The sequence below is a fragment of the Oncorhynchus masou genome, chromosome 25 (assembly GCF_036934945.1).
Source record: "Oncorhynchus masou masou isolate Uvic2021 chromosome 25, UVic_Omas_1.1, whole genome shotgun sequence".
In the NCBI taxonomy this organism is placed as follows: domain Eukaryota; kingdom Metazoa; phylum Chordata; class Actinopteri; order Salmoniformes; family Salmonidae; genus Oncorhynchus; species Oncorhynchus masou.
The window spans coordinates 46,219,355-46,236,431 of record NC_088236.1 but is presented as its reverse complement, the minus strand read 5'-3'; the positions used below and the strand labels follow the sequence as shown (position 1 = coordinate 46,236,431).

The 17,077-nt window shown below is 42.3% G+C and overlaps 1 pseudogene; it reads left to right on the top strand.

The window, feature by feature from the left end:
* Nucleotides 1-17,077, top strand: part of LOC135513660 (nucleolar protein 6-like) — a 34,573-nt pseudogene that overhangs the window by 7,027 nt on the left and 10,469 nt on the right.

Sequence of the window (17,077 nt, the reverse complement as noted above, 5' to 3'; positions counted from 1 at the left end):
AGAAAGGCATGCTAGCTAGCAACAGCAGCACTTTTAGCACTCTGTAAACTATATTAATAACAACAATAAAACTCTGAAAGTTACATGTTTCAATAGTCTCACACTCCCTTATAACAATATCTACAGCATTAACCTTGGGATGTTTAATTTATTTCACATAATGGACTTCTACAAAGGAGTAATCTGCAACACATACCTTTCTCTCGCAGTGTTTTCTCGGACTGAGGAGAACGGGAGCTACGGGTAGTACCAGGGTGTTAGTAGGTGACACAAGCTACCAGATGAAATAAAATACATTTAATGAAACAAAACACGAAGATGTTAACATCATTCAGCTACTGTCGCTGCCTACCTAACATCAACAGGCAGCACCAGTAGCGCAACAATTAAAAATAGACACCAAAAGAAAAGTTCCTGGCGATCATAGCGATCTGACTCCCCCCTTCTGTCTGATCTTGGAATATTCCTGTTCGCGGGCTTTGGCCACTGACCCTCAACCTGCTTGTTCTGTTCTGCGTTGTGTACTATTCTAATCATTTGAAGTTTGATGGAATAACCATTTTAACTCTAGTACATGTGTTCAGGCATGCATGATCAAATCAAATGTTATCCGTCATGTACACAGTTCACTGACGGTATAAAAGGTCCAGTGAAATGCTTGCGTGCTAGCTCCATCAACACTTCAGTATAATGTCAATCAAAAATAAGTCATTCAATGAAGTTGGTATGCACAGTATAAATTATGAATGCGCTATATCAAATATGACTTTATTACAAATATAAAGTTAGTGTCTTGGTCGAACAGTTGAATAAATATTATATAATAGAACAATAGACACAAGCACACACACAGTTCACGCGAAGGGTTGAATGTATGGAGAGTCAGGGAAAAGTTGTCCATGCCTGTATTTACGCACAGCAGCACATTTCAGGTCACTGAAAAAATGACAGCTACCTCCTATGCATATACATGTGTTAAAGGGCTAGTGCACTTCCTGTTTTGGCCTCGTTTTAGATTTGGTTCATTATGAAATTCTAGTTGACATGCCTGAATTCAAACGTAAGTGTGGTTTGATGTGGGTGTCTATTGTGTGTTCACAGGTGGGAAGAGTTGGCCAAATTATTTAGCCAATTAGCTTCAGCCGAATAGTGTGACCGTGGCAAAATTGGTTTGACTTTAGATAGCATATCTCCGGGCTAGTTATGCACTGTCAATGTAAATTATATTTTTTTAGTTTGCTCATTAAATGCTTTCAATATTTGCATTTGAACTTTTACAGTTTATAGTTGTTTTGAGATTAAGCCATTGAAATTTGGATTTTTACATATTGCCCAATGTATATTGTGTAATTTATTGATGGTCCCTAACTGGCCACATAGGGATATCCAAAGTCAACCCAATTTTACCACGGGCATTGCGATTGGGTCAAGTGCTGCAGCACCCCAAATTGATGATTACTTGTGTGCTGCCAGCTGTGGGCAGGATTCAAACAAACCCAACCTTCCCATATGTCACAACCACAAAACTCTGTTTTGGACGAGACTGACTTTATGACCAAAATTATCCTATTTACACTAATAATAAATGTTTCTAGATGAGAAGTTGTTTTTTAGGGGCATTAGCTATTTAATCTCCATTTTATCTCTTTGCCAATGCCAACAGATGGCGGAACTGCTGAAGGAGGAACTGCAGATGGAGGAACTGCTGAAGGAGGTTATCTTGAGTGAGCGCAGGAAGCATTTGAATCGACTCTTTTGTCCAGAAAGTCACTGAGCAGCTCCACACTGTACCACAGACTCATGAGGTGGAGGAGGTATGTTAGTGACACTGTGTCCAGGGGATTAGAACTAATGGAAACTTGTTGTATTTGGTCTGAACTCAGTGACCTCCATAAATGTTTCAATGCCAATAATCTTTCTTTTTCTCCAGCTGAGGGACCTGACATGGTTGTCAAGAGTAGTAAAGGTCTCCTTTCTCCTGGTGCCAAAGGCAGACAAAGGCATGTTCCACATGGCACCCCCCCATCTCTGTTACCGTCATGGGCATCTACCCACTGGGAACTTGCACCAAACCAGACATCTCAGTCGATCTGGCAGTCACTAATCCTGTGGTACATAACACCACAGCATTCACTCTGAAACATGGCAGTCACTATTCCTGTGGTACATAACACCACAGCATTCACTCTGAAACATGGCAGTCATAATTCGATCATACAACAATAATAACATACATCTATTCATATTTTCCTTCCAGGATGTCCTGCCCCTAAAGATGCCCTAAACAAGAGGTAAACACGGAAGAGGGTCCCCTCACGACGTTCGGACCATGCGGTTTTCATGTCTCCATGGCAACCGTCTCCGCCCCCTCCTGTTGCTTACCCCTCCAGGTACCTAGCAACATACTGTAGAACTACACTGTAGCATCTGTTACAGAAGGGTGGTATAGGAATGAAGCCATGTCATGTCGTCTATTTCACTGTTTTTGTTAACTCAAAGTCAAAGGTTTGTTGGCTTTTGCATGCAACCCATATGTTTGTTAGCAAGTACCTATTCAGTTAATTGGTTGTGTGTCAAGGGTGATTCAATGATATGACTACTTCTCCATGGAAAGACTCCTCCAGTTTCATCTTGAGGCTCCAACCCTGCCGTCCTCCTGGCTTCTTCAATCCCAGCCGCTTCCACCCCACCAGAGGAACAACATCCGCACTGACTGATACACTGGCTTGGAGAGCTCTCGGCCAGGTGAGGGACACTACCCAAAGCCGAGCAGCTTCGATATATTTTTTCCTGTTGCAGTTCCATTCTGATCTGGAACGTTAATGTACACAGATGGTTACGGGATGAAAGCTCCTTGTTGATGGAGATAGTACACTGACCTGGAATTTTACAAGCAGTGCACTGGAGAGATGCTTCAGTTAAAATCAGACCTCTCACCGATTCCTATTATGTGTGTTTGTGTCGATACGAGTGAGCCGCCCCACTCCCCACTACAACAGCTCTGTTCTATGCGACATGCTCCCCGGGAACCACCTGCTGTCCCTGACTGCTGTGAGCTCCCAGTGTACTGCCTTTTACAGAGGGAGTAGCCCTGCTCAAAGTGTGGCTCAGACAGAGGGAACTGGACCAGGTTTGGGCCCCTGCGCCATCCGCTCCCTCTTTATCAACACCGTTTTATCAGGCTGAACCCAGCTCTTACACTACTCTCTCTCCTCCCGTCCCCAGGGAGCAGGGTGTTTCAGTGGTTTCCTAGGCTCCATGTTGCTGGCCTACCTCCTCTCCTCCCGCAGAGTTAGCAACACCATGACCGCCTACCAGCTGCTCCTCAACAGCTTGTACTTCCTGGGTAAGACGCATGACGTCTCAACCTACCTGTCTGTTTGCTCCTACAGTTGGAGTAACATCGCATGTGCTATAAATACTGTGCCAGATTAACTGGAAGAAGCCAAAACAAAAAGGGAAAAGAGGTTGATGTGTATAATTAGGGGGGGGGGGGCTTTACGAGGGAGTGAAAGATGATGATGAACTCTGAGTCACAGATGGCTGCAGGGAGGGATTTCCAAAGTCTTGGAGCAACTTTGGAGAAGGCCCTGTTGCCGATGCTCTGAAGGGTAGACCTGGGAACGGCAAGTTGGCCTGCTGAGTGAGCTTGTGGGTTGGTAGGGGAGATGAAGGTAAGGGGGGGCAAGGTGGTGGGAGTTGGAGAGCCGTGTAGGTCAGTAGGAGGTGCTGATGCGGTGGGAGCCAGTGGAGTTCCCCTAGGATGGGTTTGATGTGCTGCCAGAGCTTAGTGTGGTCATATCATTATGTTTCTATATGTTTTCTTCCCTCTCATTTGTCATCCCTCTCTTCTCTTCCTCAGCTTCCACCGACCTGACGGAGAATGGAATTACCCTCGCTGAAGACCCAGATTAAACAGCGGTGAGACAGGACTAATCCAAATGTCCTTAATGGGGGGATGAGTGCTGCACAATTTCTCCATTATGGATCACAATCACATTTTAGTCCTTTCTTTCTTTCCCTCCCTCAGCCCTCTCTCGCCGAGTTCCACAGTGCTTTCCAGGTTGTGTTTGTCGATCCCTCTGGACACCTCAACATATGTGCCGACATGACCAGCTGCACCTACAATCAGGTGAGCGCCCTGTGCCAAGACGGTTTCAGATTGGCTGGTTGGCAGTAACGTTTCCTCTGATTGGTTAACTGCGTCGCTGTCGCTGCAATTTTGGGACGACCCCACTGTGGATGGATTCCACGGCCTACTCATGATCCCCAAGCCCATGATTAGGACCAGTGACCATGTCTACCAGGAAGTACATTGTTCAGATACACACCCCTTCCACACACTTCTCGTTCTCTCATCTTATGTGTCAACTTTCCAGCTGTGTGAGCTGGTGAAACTGCAATGCTGCTGTAAGAAGCTCGACCTCCTCGGTGAACTCATGGACCACAGCGGAAACAACGCCTCCACTGCGCTCCCCTTTATCCTCTCCCTCCTGCAACGAGGACTAAGCCAAAGGGTCTGCCTCCTCACCCACTCCCTGACCCCCTGAGGTGAGCATTCTCCTGCCTGTAGGGCTGTTGACTGGAACAGGCCGATTCAGTACTTTTTTAGAGAGAACTGTTTTCTTGATAAAATTCTGAGTGGGTATTCTGGCTGACGTGTGTAACGGTGGTCGGTGGAGAGTGAAGCTCTGAAGCACAATGCCCAGCCTGCTGCTCAACCCAGAACAGGATGCCTCTGTACTGGAGAGAGGACCCCCTCCAGCTGGCAGCTGTACGTACCTCAACCCCTAATCACTGATCTAGGATCAGATTGTGTGTTGAGGCTATGTTTTGTGGAAATACTGTTGCGCTATTCATCAACATTTCTGCATCTACACTTTTTGAATGGAAAGCCTCTTTGGTAAATGTCCACTATCTCTACCTTTAAAAACATTTGTTTTATTAGCCATATGTACCGGGATACACATGTTGTACACCATCCAACGACATGCTTGCTTGTAGGTTTCTTCTCAACAATGTGGACATAATCGAATATAAGAATACAAACATAAAAGTAAATGGTACAATATAATGAACATTTTAGCATAAGTATAATACAGGAATGCACAATTTTTACACATGTTTTGGGGAAGGGGGGTTTGGAGGGCAAGTGTATTTTAAATTGTGCAGTATTTAGCAATCATAATAAGAGTCTGGTTGCAACAGTTGTGTGTGTGTGTGTGTGTGTGTGTGTGTGTGTGTGTGTGTGTGTGTGTGTGTGTGTGTGTGTGTGTGTGTGTGTGTGTGTGTATAGGGCTGTGGCGGTCATGACATTTTGTCAGCCAGTGATTGTCTTGCAAATAACTGATGGTCTCATGGTAGTTTATCGATTTTATCACGATCGTCGTAAGGAGCGGACCAAAATGCAGCGTGGTATGTGTTTATGATGATTTTTTAATAAAAGAAAGCACTGAACACTGAATATAAACTATACAAAACAATAAACGAATAATGGCCGTGAAGCTATAATGAGAACTGTGCTGACACAAGCAACTAACATAGACAATCACCCACAAACAAACAGTGAAACCCAGGCTACCTAATTATGATTCTCAATCAGACAACTAATGACACCTGCCGAAACATAGAAATCCCCAAAAGCATAGAAAAAAAAACATAGACTGCCCACCCCAACTCACGCCCTGACCATAATAAATAATGACAAAATGAACTAAATAAAGGTCAGAACGTGACAGATTTTAATAAACATAAACAAGTTTAGCAATTCCGGCTTCCACGCATAGCCTACATGCCACTTGTCACGCCTTAGTCTTAGTATTTTGTGTTTTAGTTAATTAGTTGGTCAGGCCAGGGTGTGACATGGGTTTATTGTTTGTTGTATTCTTAGTGGGGTTTTTTAGTTATTGGGATTGTAGCTGATTAGGGGTGTGTGTTTCATAGGTTTGGCTGCCTGAGGCGGTTCTCAATCAGAGTCAGGTGATTCTCGTTGTCTCTGATTGGGAACCGTATTTAGGTAGCCTGGGTTTCGCTTTGTATTTCGTGGGTGATTGTTCCTGTCTCTGTGTTAGTTTCACCAGTCAGGCTGTAATAGGTTTCACGTTCCGTTTTGTTGTTTTGTATTTATTCGTTATTTCATGTATAGTTTCGTTATTTGTTTTCACTAATAAACATGAGTAACAAACACGCTGCATTTCGGTCCGACTCTCTTTCGACAAACGAAGAACGTCGTTACACCACTGATGAGGACATTTGGAACATCTACATTTTAAAAAGTCAAAAAATAAATTTAATATAGCCTACACCATCACAATAAATCCATTATTTTAGGCAGGTCTGATGAAACATTATGACATGCAGCCTATTTCAGAAGAACGGAATAGCACTTTCTGAGTCATGAATTCAGACGTAGCAGTCAGACCCCCTTGACTGTTTGCACATTTTGTTATGTTACAGCCTTATTCTAAAATTGATTAAATCTATACACAATACCCCGTAATGACAAAGCAAAAACAGATTTTTAGAAATATTTGCAAAAACGGAAATGTTACATTTATATAAGTATTCAGACCCTTCACTCAGCACTTTGTTGAAGCACCTTTGGAAGCGATTACAGCCTCGAGTCTTCTTGGGTATGACGCTACAAGCTTGGCACACCTGTATTGGGAGATTCTCATATTCTTTCCTGCAGATCCCCTCGAGCTCTGTCAAGTTGTATTGGGAGCGTTGCTGCATCGCTATTTTCAGGTCTCTCCAGAGATGTTCAAGTTCTGGCTCTGGCTGGGCCACTCAAGGACATTCAGGGAATTGTCCCCAAGCCACTCCTGTGTTGCCTTGGCTGTGTGCTTAAGGTTGTTGTCCTATTGGAAGGTGAACCTTCGCCCCAGTCTGAGGTCATGAGCGCTCTGGAGCAGGTTTTCATTAAGGATCTCTCTGTACTTTGCTTTGTTCATCTTTCCCTTGATCCTGACTAGTCTCCCATTCCCTGCTGCTGAAAAACATCCCTACAGCATGATGCTGCCACTACCATGCTTCACCGTAGGGATGGTGCCAGGTTTCCTACAGATGTGACACTTGGCATTCAGGCCAAAAAAGTTCAATCTTGGTTTCATCAGACCAGAGAGTCTTGTATCTCATGGTCTGAGAGTCCTTTAGGTGCCTTTTGAACAAACTCCAAGCGGGCTCTACCATAAAGGCCTGATTGGTAGAGTGCTGCAGAGATGGTTCTCCTTCTGTAAGATTCTCCCATCTCCACAGAGGAACTCTGGAGCCATGTCAGAGTGACCATCGGGTTCTTGGTCACCCTCCCTGACCAAGGCACTTTTCCTCCAATTGCTTAGTTTGGCCCGGCGGCCAGCAAGAGTCTTGGTGGTTCCAAACTTCTTCAATTTAAGAATGATGGAGGCCACTGTGTTCTTGGGGACCTTCAATGCAGCAGACATGTTTTGGTACCCTTCCCCAGATCTGTGCCTCGACACAATCCTGTCTCGGAACTCTATGGACAATTCCTTCGACCTCATGGTTTGGTTCACTGTCAACTGTGGGACCTTTTTATATAGACCGGTGTGTGTCTTTCCAAATCATGTCCAATGAATTGAATTTACCACAGGGGGACTCCAATCAAGTTGAAGAAACTTCTTAGGGAGGGAAAACGGTTTTCGCTTTGTCATTATGGGGTATTGTGTGTAGATTAATATTAATTTAAACCATTTTAGAATAAGGCTGTAGCGTAACAATGTGGAAAAAGGGAAGGGGTCTCAATACTTTTCAAATGCACTATGTACACTTAATTTAGTCATTTATGCAACTTTAGTTGTGATACAAAAGCCTATATATATATTTTTTAATACCTTCTGAGGTTGCATGATGTGACTAATGATGACTTGATAAAATGTGCATGAAAGACAAGCGTTCTGCTCTGTTTCTTGCACAGGCTGCACACACTTCGTTCACATTATGACAAGCACTTGAAAATATTCTCACCCATCAGACTCGTCTAAATGTAATCTGTTTTTTACATAAGCCTGCTAATACGTGTGGGATTTTTTTATTTGATTTAGAATGGCGTCATGTCTGGAATAGCAAACGCTGGTTACGTGCAGTTACGTTTTTAATATGCCAGGTAGGCTACACTGCTTGTAAAACAGATGAATGTGTTTTTAATTTTGAAAGAATTGAGCAATAAATATAGCAGCACAACAAGGCTCGTGTTCTCTGTTTTCTTTTAAAAAAGGGAAAAAAAGTGTCTGGTCACAATTCTGTTTTCACACATGATTGTGCAATGACTGGGTTTATAAGAACACGTTTCACTAGGCTCTGTAGGCTATGGACTATCCAACCGTGTCCCAGGGGTCTTGGACCTTTAGACTATAGGTTATTTAGCCACTTTAGTTGCGGTACAAACTTTATCAAAACATTTAGGCCTATGGGCTAGGCTACATGATGCATGCGGCTATGATTTGAAAAAGTCCCCCCAAAAAATGCATGTTCTGTTTCTCGCTGGGTATCATTCACAGGTGATATTTTCACCCATCAGACTATCAATTTAGTCTTCTCTTTACATATATTGAAACAATTGTTTTGATTTACAATGGCCATTATGCACCTGTTGGAACTGGGGCAGGGTAAAAAACAACAACAACAAAAAACATGGCATCCATATGCACTTGAATTGCGGCTGGAGGATGCTTTTTCCCCATTTCATTTTCATGCCAGTTCAGGTAGGCTACTCCGATTTGGTAAAACAAAGGCAATGTGCTTAATTATTAGGACATTTGAGAAATAAATATAGAAAGCTGATTGAGATCCTCTTTTTAATAGAGGCCATCATCTCTGTTTTCTCATGCAATTACATAGCCTATAGAAACACTTTTTAAAAATGTCATTCCATGAGGAGCTGGCTCTTGCTGAACAACTGGCAGTCGTGGAAAAGGTAGCCAAATGTTATACTTGAGTAAAAGTATAGATTCCTTTTGAATAGAAAGTTACTCAGTAAAATACTACTCCAGTAAAAGTCTAAAAGCATTTGGTTCTAAATCTACTTAAGTATAAATAATTTCAAATTCCTTACTAATCAAAGCAGATGGCACCATTTTCTTGTTTAAAAAATGTACGGGGCACGCTCCAACACTCAAACGATGCATTTGTGTTTAGTGAGGCTGCAGATCAGAGGCAGTAAGGATGACCATGTGTTCTCTTGATAAGTGGGTGAATTGGAATATTTTCCTGTCCTGCTTAGCATTCAAAATGTAACGAGTACTTTTGGGTGTCAAGGAAAATGTAGGGAGTAAAAAGTACATTATTTTCTTTAGGAATGTAGTGAAGTCAAATAGTAAAGTACAGATACCCCAGAAAATGACTTGAGTAGTACTTTTTAAAGTATTTCTACTTAAGTACTTTATTACACTGATAACAGGTGATCCTATTCCACTCAAACTCTGAATGCCAGGGCTCTCATGAAATGTTTGATTTGATTTGCATAGGCATTGATGTCAGTGATTTAGAGGTACACTATAAACTGGGTGGTTCGAGCCTTGAATGCTGATTGGCTGACAGCTATGGTATATCAGACCATATACCATGGGTATGACAACATGTATTTAGACTGCTCTAATTACAGTGGTAACCCGTTTATAATAGAAATAAAGCACCTTGGGGGTTTGTGGTATATGGCCAATATACCACACCTCCTCATGCCTTATTGCTAAAATAGAGTGCTGAGGACTGGCCATTAGCAACTTGCAGCAAGTTTGGTAGGCTACTAATGACTGCATCAGAGCGCAGTTTTACAGAAGCCTAGTTACCGTTACTCAACGGCCACATGGAATTTGACTGTGGTTATGATTTGTAACAGGCTCCTTTCTCCTCTCCTCAGCCATGCAGACATACCAGAAACCTGTGTGAGGTACATTGGAGGGATGCTGGATGAAGTCATCAAAGTAGGACATGAGGTTGGTCAGTTTTTCTGTAGTACTGTGTCTTACCAGCAGGGGATGCTGGTGTGGTTGGATGACTCCCTCCATCCAAACCATATCTGAAACCTGTGTGTGTTGTGTTGTGTTGTGTTTGTGTTCCCCAGGTGTGCAGCACAGGTGAGGAGGAGAGTCTGAAAGTGGTGCAGTCCTATGATGACCTGAGCAGGAAGCTGTGGAGGCTGGAGGGGCTGCCTCTATCCCTCACCTCAGTGCAGGGTTCCCACCCGGCCCTCCCCTATACCCAGGTGACCCCCCATTTAGACACACTCCAGGGTGTAGTTTCCCCTAGGTACAAATCTAGGATCACTGGATTGGTCACCCAGTCCTAACCTTAATAGTGGGGGAAATGCAAAACTGTCCCAGGATCAACTTCAGACACAATCTACAGGCCTCATCTCCTGTTCAGCTTCATGCAGGAGATGGTCCATCATTTCAAAGTTTGTTTTGTACATTCTTCCTCCATCACACAGGTGTTCCCCTCCCCCAGTGCCCCTGAAGCTGGATTACTTGCTTTTAGACAGAAAAGTTGTCCCGGTTGCTGGTGCCCCAGGAGGACAAACCATGCCCTGTGTACATCGCGCCTGTCAAAGGTACCTCATCACATGGTGTGTGTGTGTAACGATTCTCGTCTGGTGAAGGAGAAGCGGACCAAAATGCAGCATGGTATTTTTTAGACATGTTTAATTACGAAGAAAACGAACAAGCCAAAAACAACAAACGGACCGTGAAAACCTATACAGCCTATCTGGTGACAATAAACACAGAGACAAGAACAATCACCCACGAAATACCCAAAGAATATGGCTGCCTAAATATGGTTCCCAATCAGAGAAAACGATACACACCTGCCTCTGATTGAGAACCACTCCAGACAGCCATAGACTTTGCTAGATAACCCCACTAAGCCACACACCCAACACCCCACAAAACCCCAAGACAAAACACACCACAATAAACCCATGTCACACCCTGGCCTGACCAAATAAATGAAGACAAACACAATATATTACGACCAGGGCGTGTGTGTGTGTGTGTGTGTGTGTGTGTGTGTGTGTGTGTGTGTGTGTGTGTGTGTGTTCTGTACTATACAGACTTAACAGAAATGTGTTGTTGAGGATCCAGGGTAGAATCTTTTTTTTTTAGTTGTGTGTGTGTGTTCTACTATGAGCCACTCTCTCGTCGCCTCCTGTTGTAGTGATCTGCCACATGGAGGGCAGTGGGAAGTGGCCTCATGACCGGGTGGCCGTCCGCCACATTAAAGCAGCCTTCCACATTGGCCTGGGAGAACTGCTGACCAAACACCAAAGCTACACCTGCCAGCACAGCCCCATACACCTGGACGTGTGGAAGGTAGGGGCCCTGCTTGCTGTTTGTGGGGATGGGAGCTGGCCTTGACATTAACGCATTTCCAGGACAAGTAAATAGTCTGACAAGAAGAATATAGATTCAAGTTGTCGGGGAATGGACAAGTAAAAAAAATATCATCACAATCTTCAACAATTACTCCGATCAGAATTGGATCAGAGAGGCCAACATTGAACCGTTCGCTACCTGCACCTGCCCGCCTGTCCAACATCACTACTCTGGACGGCTCTGACTTAGAATACGTGGACAACTACAAATACTTAGGTGTCTGGTAGACTGTAAACTCTCCTTCCAGACCCATATCAAACATCTCCAATCCAAAGTTAAATCTAGAATTGGCTTCCTATTTCGCAACAAAGCATCCTTCACTTATGCTGCCAAACATACCCTTGTAAAACTGACCATCCTACCAATCCTCGACTTTGGCGATGTCATTTACAAAATACCCTCCAATACCCTACTCAACAAATGGGATGCAGTCTATCACAGTGCAATCCGTTTTGTCACCAAAGCCCCATATACTACCCACCATTGCGACCTGTACGCTCTCGTTGGCTGGCCCTCGCTTCATACTCATCGCCAAACCCACTGGCTCCATGTCATCTACAAGACCCTGCTAGGTAAAGTCCCCCCTTATCTCAGCTCGCTGGTCACCATAGCATCTCCCACCTGTAGTACACGCTCCAGCAGGTATATCTCTCTAGTCACCCCCAAAACCAATTCTTTCTTTTTCTTTCTCCTTCCAGTTCTCTGCTGCCAATGACTGGAACGAACTACAAAAATCTCTGAAACTGGAAACACTTATCTCCCTCACCAGCTTTAAGCACCAACTGTCAGAGCAGCTCACAGATTACTGCATCTGTACATAGCCCACCTATAATTTAGCCCAAACAACTACCTCTTTCCCTACTGTATTTAATTAATTTATTTATTTTGCTAATTTGCACCCCATTATTTTTATTTCGACTTTGCACATTCTTCCACTGCAAATCTACTGTTCCAGTGTTTTACTTGCTATATTGTATTCACTTTGCCACCATGGCCTTTTTTGCCTTTAGCTCCCTTATCTCACCTCATTTGCTCACATCGTATATAGACTTGTTTATACTGTATTATTGACTGTATGTTTGTTTTACTCCATGTGTAACTCTGTGTCGTTGTATGTGTCGAACTGCTTTGCTTTATCTTGGCCAGGTCGCAATTGTAAATGAGAACTTGTTCTCAACTTGCCTACCTGGTTAAATAAAATAAAGGTGAAATAAATAAATAAATAAATAGAATAGAATATAGATTTGAATATTATTCCAATGTACATAAATAAAAAAGCCTACGTGTGAAGGTGATATGCATAGGCCTATTGGCTACAGCCTCATGTACCAACCGATGCTGACATGAGGGAGGTGCCAGAAAATGTAGCCAAACGTTAGACTATTAATTACATAAAAATCAGCTAATCGGAGAGTCTTGTGACCATTTGCGCATCGCACATCACCCATCTTGAATCTGAGCGTAGGCGGTAAGCATTTTGAAACTATTTAACCATAAAACTTGTTTTAAACAACCAAGTTTACGTAATTTTATGATGCATGTTTTATAACAGTACCTTCTTTTAAAGTGGCCTAGCCAAAATATGACCATAGAAATGTTAAGATAATTATTCATATACCATTGAAACTAGTTTTTCAATGTTATTTTATTGTCCAGCAGCCAAAGGCAAAGTCCTAGTCAAATTACTAGTAACCTATGCTAGTTGATGCATCTTTAAAGCTCCCTGATTTCTTCATTTCTAAAACTGCTCGCTTTATGCAGTGCGCATTTGAGAACAATGTTTTCACGCTAATTGTATTTTGGAACATTTGCACCTAGTTTACAGCCATGTGCACATTGCTGAACTTATACTATTAAGAGAGAGAACTGTATCAACATTTTAAGCTAAATTGTTTGATCTGCCTCATTGCTATAATTTGTGCAGCGGCCTTCCCTGGAGGGAATTATTTTTTAGACTTAAATACTGTAGTATTTGGTTGTAATTGTAATGTACAATATTTTATAGGCTTCAAAGGGTGGCCAACCATCCTCCGGGAGAGACTTTTTTAAAGGGTCGTTGTTGTATTTTGAGTCATTTTTGTCTGATTCTCTACGGTAAAAAATATTAACGTATTTTATTTCGTGAAATGATTCCTTGCATCATACAACGCCCCTTTAAAAAGACTCTCCCAGAGGATGGTTGGCCACCCTTTGTAGCCTATAAAATATTGCAACATTACAATTACAACCAAATACTATTTAAGTCTAAAAAATATTTTCTCTCCAGGGAAGGCCGCTGCACAAATTATAGCAATGGGTGCATGGTTAGAGATGATGTTCATTCATGACTAGTATAGGTAAAGGAAAGCATAGGCCTACTGGACAAAAATGAATGGCAACTTATTGCCATTGGGTGAACCATATACACAATCGCATATAGCACTCAAATGGGCTGCAGATGGTGCAAAACATATTGCAAATGGGACATGGCAAATGCCAGGTGTAATAAACCAAAAATCCAAAAGGTGGCGAGCATGCTCCACCGTCTGAAAAATATATGGGAAATGGACAAAGTCACTTCTCAAGGGTGAAATGACAAACTTAAACTTTATAGAAAATGTGATTTGGACCGATTTTATTTTTTTGGGATCCAATTATACATTTACTAAAGAACCGTGTTGATATAGATTTGTCTTATTTCATGCACGTTTGTACATTTATTTTAAATTTTGATTTAAGGAGGCAAGTCAGTTCTTATTTTCAATGACAGCCTAGGAACAGTGGGTTAACTGCCTGTTCAGGGGCAGAATGACAGATTTGTACCTTGTCAGCTCGGGGATTTGAACTTGCAACCTTTCGGCTGCTAGTCCAACACTCTAACCACTAGGCTACCCTGCCGCCCCAAACATGACACATGTAAGGCGTACGTTATATCCATATCAGGCATATAATAATGCAAACGTCCACTTGTCACACATTATACTCCAAATGAGTAAAATGTCCATTTGCCATATATGATCATAGGAAGTCAGTTTCGAACCCAAAAGTCAGTGAACCATGTCCAGATGGCTTGTATGATGACCAAATGTTATAAACTCAGCAAAGAAATGTCCCTTTTTTAGGACCCTGAATTTCAAAGGTATTTGTAAAAATCTAAATAACTTCACAGATCTTCATTGTAAAGGGTTTAAACACTGTTTCCAATGCTTGTTCAATGACCAACAATTAATGAACATGCACCTGTGAAACGGTCATTAAGACACTAACAGCTTACAGACAGTAGGCAATTAAGGTCACAGTTATGAAATCTTAGGACACGAAAGAGGCCTTTCTACTGACTCTTAAAAACACATGCCTTAGGTGTGCTTAGGCATGCCTTCGGCGTGCCTTAGGCGTGCTGCAAGGAGGCTTGAGGACTGCAGATGTGGCCAGGGAAATAAATTGCAATGTTCGTACTGTGAGACGCCTAAGACAGCGCTACAGGGAGACAGGACAGACAGCTGATCGTCCTTGCAGCGGCAGACCACATGTAACAACTAGAGGTCGACCGATTAATCTGAATGGCCGATTTAATTAGAGCCGATTTCAAGTTGTCATAACAATCGGAAATCGGTAATTTTGGACGCCGATTATTATTATTATTTTACACATTTATATAATCTTTATTTAACTAGGCAAGTCAGTTAAGAACACATTCTTATTTTCTATGACGGCCTAGGAACGGTGGGTTAACTGCCTTGTTCAGGGGCAGAACGACAGATTTTTACCTTGTCAGCTCAGGGATTCAATCTTGCAACCTTACGGTTAACTAGTCCAACGCTCTAACCACCTGCCTCACGAGGAGCCCTCCTGTTACGCCAATGCAGTAAGAAGCCAAGGTAAGTTGCTAGCTAGCATTAAACTTAATCAATCATAATCACTAGTTATAACTACACATGGTAGATTATATTACTAGTTTATCTAGCGGGTCCTGCGTTGCAGTGTGCATTCACGAAAAAGGACTGTCGTTGCTCCAACGTGTACCTAACCATAAACACCAATGCCTTTCAATACACAGAAGTATATATTTTTAAACCTGCATATAGCTAAAAGAAATCCAGGTTAGCAGGCAATATTAACCAGGTGAAATTGTGTCACTTCTCTTGCGTTCATTGCACGCAGAGTCAGGGTATATGCAACGGCTAGGGCAGCCTGGCTCACTGCGAACTAATTTGCCATAATTATTATTATTATTATTATTTTTTTAATTTTAACTTTATTTTACTAGGCAAGTCAGTTAAGAACAAATTCTTATTTTCAATGACGGCCTAGGAACAGTGGGTTAACTGCCTGTTCAGGGGCAGAATGACAGATTTGTACCTTGTCGGCTCGGGGATTCAAACTCGCAACCTTTCGGTTACTAGTCCAACGCTCTAACCACCCTGACATAACATTGATGGTTGTGCAATGTAACAGGAATATTTAGACTGATGGATGCCTCCCGTTAGATAAAATAGGTAACGGTTCCGTATTTCACTGAAAGAATAAACGTCTTGTTTTCGAGATGATAGTTTCTGGATTCGACCATATTAATACCTAAGGCTCACATTTCTGTGTGTTGTTATGTTATAATTAAGTCTATGATTTGATAAAGCAGTCTGACTGAGCGATGGCAGACACCAGCAGGCTCATAAGCATTCATTCAAACAGCATTTTTGTGCGTTTTGCAAGCAGCTCTGCTGTTTATGATTTCAAGCCTATCAACTCCTGAGATTAGGCTGGTGTAATGATGTGATGTGAAATGGCTAGCTAGTTAGCGGGGTAGGCGCTAATAGCGTTTCAAACATCACTCGCTCTGAGACTTGGAGTAGTTATTCCCCTTGCTCTGCATAGGTAACACTGCTTCGAGGGTGGCTGTTGTCAATGTGTTCCTGGTTCGAGCCCAGGTAGGAACGAGGAGAGGTAAGGAAGCCATACTGTTACACTGGCAATACTAAAGTGCCTATAAGAACATCCAATAGTCAAAGGCATATGAAATACAAATGGTATAGAGAGAAATAGTCCTATAATTTCTACAATAACTTCAACCTAAAACTTCTTTCCTGGGAATATTGAAGACTCACGGTAAAAGGAACCACCAGCTTTCATATGTTCTGAGCAAGGAACTGAAATGTTAGCTTTCTTACATGGCACATATTGCACTTTTACTTTCTTCTCCAGCACTTTGTTTTTGCATTATTTAAACCAAATTGAACATGTTTCATTATTTATTTGAGGCTAAATTAATTTTTATTGATGTATTATATTAAGTTAAAATAAGTGTTCATTCAGTATTGTTGTAATTGTCATTATTACAAATACATTTTAATAATCGGCCGATTAATCGGTATCGGCCTTTTTTGTCCTCCAATAATCGGTATCGGTGTTGAAAAATCATAATCGGTCGACCTCCAGTAACAACACCTGCACCGGTTCAGTTCATCCGACCATCACACCTGCGGGACAGGTACAGGATGGCAACAACAACTGCCCGAGTTACACCAGGAACGCACAGTCCCTCCTTTAAATTGTTTAAACTTGGGTCAAAAGTTGTGGGTAGCCTTCCTCAAGCTTCCCACAATAAGTTGTGAATGTTGGTCCATTCCTCCTAACAGAGTTGGTGTAACTGAGTCCTGTTTGTAAGGCCTCCTCATTTGCACATGCTTTTTCAGTTCTGCCCACACGTTTCCTAT